Raw genomic sequence first — 4,915 nt, 5'->3', positions numbered from 1 at the left:
GGAATTCTGAGTTTGAGGTGTTACCTTGGTCTTCAAATGATATGCTTGGAATAAATTTGGATCTCAACAGTTATTGAGCATCCACACCAGCGAAAAAGAAACGTCGGATAAGCTCACAGCTTACATCATTTCATGATCTTCCAGTAATTGTTTATGAATTTCTACAGCAAATGGAAGACCAAACAAACAGACAAATCCAGAGAACAACGGAGAAATAATCTCGAAGTCTCGGATAAAGTGAGAAAATTCTAGTAATGTGCAACAGTAATCAAATAAAATTTAAATGATTAACTACAAAAAATTATATGAAAATATTAAATTCAACAGAAATTAATCTAAGAAAATATATCTTTTTTTTGTGATTTTTCATGGAATAAGAAAATAATTAGAAACATAAATATAAATATCTATCTTAAATATTTTTATGTTTTTGATATCTTTAATTAAAAATATACTTCTAAACATATTAAAATATTTCTAAGAAAACTTTAAATCTTAAAACATATTTTTTCATTTTTATATTAAAGTGAAAAATACTAAATCATTTTCTATGAAAATATTTAAAAGGAGAATTGATGCAATATTACTTGGGCCAGGGGTACCAAAATTCGGATGGGGTGCAGGCCCTATTGCTGGAAGCAGCACAATAAAATAAAAAAAGAAGGTTGGGCCGGACCGGGTCGGTTCATGAGGAACCCGGATCCGCCTCTGCTTAACACAAGAGTTGGTTTTTCCTGAAAAAAAAACCCTAAGAACAACACAGAGGGGCTGCGCCTCTGTATCTCTCTCATTTTCTTTCACGATGAAACAGAAATTAGAAAAAAAGAAACGCTCTTCTCTCTCGATCCTCATGCGATTTTCTCTCATGGTGGACAACAATCATCACTCGACCTCATTCTCTCGGTCTCTCACGATGACATCTTTCTCGCTGAATTCTTTCTCTCACGGTTAAGAGCAACCACAATGGCAAACGACCTCCCCTTCTCCGTTCAGCCACCGTGATATCCTTCAGCGATAACCACGATCTCTTCCTTGGTCGCCTCTACCTCTCTCGCGAGTGCACTCTCTCAACAACAACAAACTCGGTTTCTCTCCCTGTGAAACAACAACAACAGCGACAACCTGTGTGTCTCTCTCGATCGGTTTTTTTATCTCTCACGAGGAACAACGATAGCAACAACTTCTCAGAATGCTCTCGGTTCTCTCTTGTTCATGGTAATACGAATCACTTTTTACAGTTTCTTAAATCAATTTGTTCTTTCATTTTGTGACCATGGCTCAACTGATATCCCCCCCTGTTTCGATTCTGCTCACAGTGAACTAAAACAAAAGCTTCTGGCCTCTTTTGATTGAAGACAAACTCAAGGTTTGTTCTTCGAATTTGTTATCATGGTACCAGCAGGTTTTTTTATGACCCAGTAATAATAATATATGCTCTGTTTTCAATTTTGAACAAATTCACAGATACAACAATAATTAAAACGAGGTTGAGAGTGAGGGCAGAATCGACTTACTTACGGCAAGGAGATTTTTGCCGGATTTATGTTGAGGTATGTATCGATTCTGTTTCTGGAGATTATGCTGCGAATCTCCTTGTTGTGATGCTGAATCTTTGTCGCCTACTGTGAATGATTGCAGCGCCGGTGTTGAAGTTTGCAGGTGTGCTTCGTGTAGGTGAGCAAGAACCGTCGGGCACCGTATTGAAGATGATGTGGGGCTGCCACTGAAGTCCGAAGGTATGTCTTTGACCCTCCTTTCTTTCTTCTGGAAATTTCGAGTGGTGTTGTTGAAGAACACCCTCAAATTGTTGTTGATTGTTGTAGAACAACTTTGAATTGTTGTTACTAACAACCTCTCTTTCTTTGAAATTGTTGTAGGCTTTTGATGAAGGTGATGCCACAACACCTCTTTGGACTTATGGGAGCGCCTTGAAGATGGAACTTCAAGTTGTTGGAAGCTTGAAGATGAAGATCTTCAAGAAAGGTATGAAGAACTACCTTCTCCTTCTTCCTTACTTTGTAACTAGAATGCTCACCTCCAATAGAGAATCTCTTGGCTTGAGAATTTCTTCTTGCCAAGAGGTCTATTGAACAATATATGAGCAATAGAGAGAGAAGAGAGAAAGCAAGAACTTAAGTTGCTTTGGTGTGATTTGTATGAAGGATAGCACTTCTATTTATAGGCAAAGAAAAGGGTATGTTAGGCATTATGTAACTTGGTAGTCAAGTTTGTGATTATGGCAAGAAAAGAATATTCCCTTTAGGCTAATCATTACCAAGTAATCATTGCCAAGCTTTCTTAGTTGTTGAATTTTCTTGGTGGCCAAGTTCCATAAATTTGTGCACATGGGATATATTATGCACATGGGATGGATTCTTCACAAAATCTTGTAGTTCCACGACAAGCTTCATTTTATGTCAAAAATTGGTAACTTCTAAGTGTAGTAGTTTATGACATAAAATATATTTCTTTGACTTTTTGACTTTTTGACTTTGTTTTGGGCTTTTGGGCCCTCTTGAATTGTTTTGGTTGGACTTTTGCTAATTCCACCCTTTTTGTTTCTTTTTCATGTGAGATGAGAACTTGAAGAAAGAATTGAAGAAACTTGGACTTGAAGAATGGAAGATTGAAGATTTGAAGAATTCAAGAAACTTTGCATTTTCCTTTCTAAGAGTCGCCATTTTTCTGTGGTGGTCGTTTTCTTTACCTCCCAGTTTCACTTGGGAGGACGGCACGCTAGACCCTTCACGCGAAATTTGGAAGGAGAATGCGCCCGTGGCGGGATGAATTTTATTTCAGTTCTTCCTACGATATCACACGAACTTTCTTATTTGTCCTACGAGTAGGAAAGGGGAAAAAAGATCTCAACTAAACCCTAGGAGTTTGCTAAGTGTGGGGATTTACACCTAGACTAGAAATTCTGGAGTCCGGGGGGTCGGTTATACATAGGGAAGTGTTTAAACACCCTACATATCTGTAGTACTCTACAGGAACCTTCTCTGTGTCATTGTGTTTGTGTTTATTGCTAATGATTGGGAAAGTTTCTCCTTTGTATTAGGAGAGGGAATTGAATTATTTTGAAAAAGACAGACAGATAGACAGACAGATAGACAGACTGACTATTTTTGGTATTTTATTAGCTCGCTGAGATTCCTTGTGAACCTCATGCCTACATATCCCTAGTGGAAGTCAGAGCTTAATGTAGTTCGGGGAACTAACTAGGGAAATTACTGTTTTTTGGTGCCTTGCTTGAAGCTCAAGGTTGAAGCTTGGAATTAAATCTCTGTTTACAGTAAAGAGACATGAAATCATCTCTACAGAGAGGTATTTGTACTATTCTACCACAAACATTTTGAAAGAGTGACAGAATAACTGAATTCATTTCATTCAAGAGGGGGACCTTACTTGTGTGTGTGCAAGTATGCCAGTCAGATGCCTCTTAAATGAAAGAAAGATGCTCGTCCATATTAGGGAAAGTGTACAAGTCTGGGGAGGTGCCAGAGCATGTCTTTCAGAGTCCTAAATGGGAGACTTTGATTGAAATTGAAATTGAAATGTTTGTTTGTTTGAATGTGGTAGAGTAGTAAAAATATCTCTCTATAGAGATAAGCTATGTCTATCTACTGTATAAAAGATTTGTCTTTAGCTGGCTTGTATGAGGCCCAAGCTTGAGGCTTTTTGATTGATTAATTAATATTATTGACTCTGGGAGATGACTCTACTGAGGATTAATTACAGGGTATTTTTGTGTTCTGTACAAAGCCCAGAATTGAGGCTGACTCTACTTAGGGAGACTCTATTTATGTGCCTTGTACAAAGCCCAAGGTTGTGGCTAACTTTAGCTAGGGAAAAACACTATTTTCTGCCTTGTACAAAGCCCAAGGTTGTGGCGGACTCTTAAATGAATTAAGTATGGATGACTATATGGGGAAAGATCCTAAGTGTTAGGAATCTTTGACACATGAAAGATATGGTTTATCTGCCTTGTACAAAGCCCAAGGTTGTGGCTACTGAGTGATGAAGGACTCACTGGGGAGACTCTATTATCTGCCTTGTACAATGCCCAAGGTTGAGGCTGACTCTTGACAGGGGAGTTTTATTGTTTGGGTGCCTTGTATGAAGCCCAAGGTTGAGGCTAACTGTTTTTGTTGGTTTTGACTCTATTGAGGAGATTTTATCTATTAAAAGACTGTTTTTTGATGGAAGCTAACCCTTTCCAGGGATTTGACTCAGCTGGTGAATTTGTCTGTTAAAAGACTGACTTTTATCATGTTTTTGGAGGCTGACCCTTTCCAGGGGTTTTGACTCTTTTGGGGAAATTATCTCCTAAGAGAAATGAATCTATTTATTTTTTTTTGACATTTATTAATTGACTTTGGAGGCTAACCCTTTCCAGGGGTTTTTATGAAATGATGGATTGATTTTAATTGACTTTGGAGGCTAACCCTTTCCAGGGGATTTTTATGATTGAAAAGTGGATGGCAGAAAGATTATCTAGTGGAGACTCTTTGTTTAAAGCCCAAGATGAAGGCTGACTCAATGCTGAGGATGACCAAAACATAGATCCTAGACTCTGCTAAGGAAGATTGATGAAGATAAGGGTGACAGAGACTGTCCATGTCTCTCATTCCAAAAATGTACTCAATGTGAAATTGAGACAAACTTAGCTTGTTTTAAGTCTGGTTTAAATTGGAAGAAACTCACCAGGGTAGGCTAAAAGGTGACTAAAGACCTGTTCCTATGTTTATAAGAAACCTGATGGGTCCTTGTATACAAGCTCAAGAGGAAGCTGGAAATGCTTTTAAGAAGCCTGTGGGTCCTTGTACAAAGCCCAAGAGGAGGCTAATCGAGGGTCCTTGTTATAGCACAAGAGAAAGCTTATGTAGTTTTGAACTTATTTTGGCTCTAAGCAAAT

General features: G+C 38.1%; 1 long non-coding RNA gene across 1 annotated transcript; it reads left to right on the top strand.

Annotated features, from left to right (window-relative positions):
* Positions 1-760: 760 nt before the first annotated feature.
* On the top strand, positions 761-2,569 carry LOC131599681 (uncharacterized). The gene is made up of 5 exons (XR_009282880.1): positions 761-1,215; positions 1,317-1,366; positions 1,465-1,550; positions 1,639-1,736; positions 1,878-2,569. It is a non-coding gene; the product is annotated as an uncharacterized LOC131599681 (long non-coding RNA).
* The last annotated feature ends 2,346 nt before the right edge of the window (positions 2,570-4,915 follow it).

Source organism: Vicia villosa, linkage group LG4 (genome assembly GCF_029867415.1).
Source record: "Vicia villosa cultivar HV-30 ecotype Madison, WI linkage group LG4, Vvil1.0, whole genome shotgun sequence".
NCBI lineage: Eukaryota > Viridiplantae > Streptophyta > Magnoliopsida > Fabales > Fabaceae > Vicia > Vicia villosa.
The sequence above is the reverse complement of the archived record's forward strand: the minus strand, read 5'-3'. Positions and strand labels throughout refer to the sequence as shown.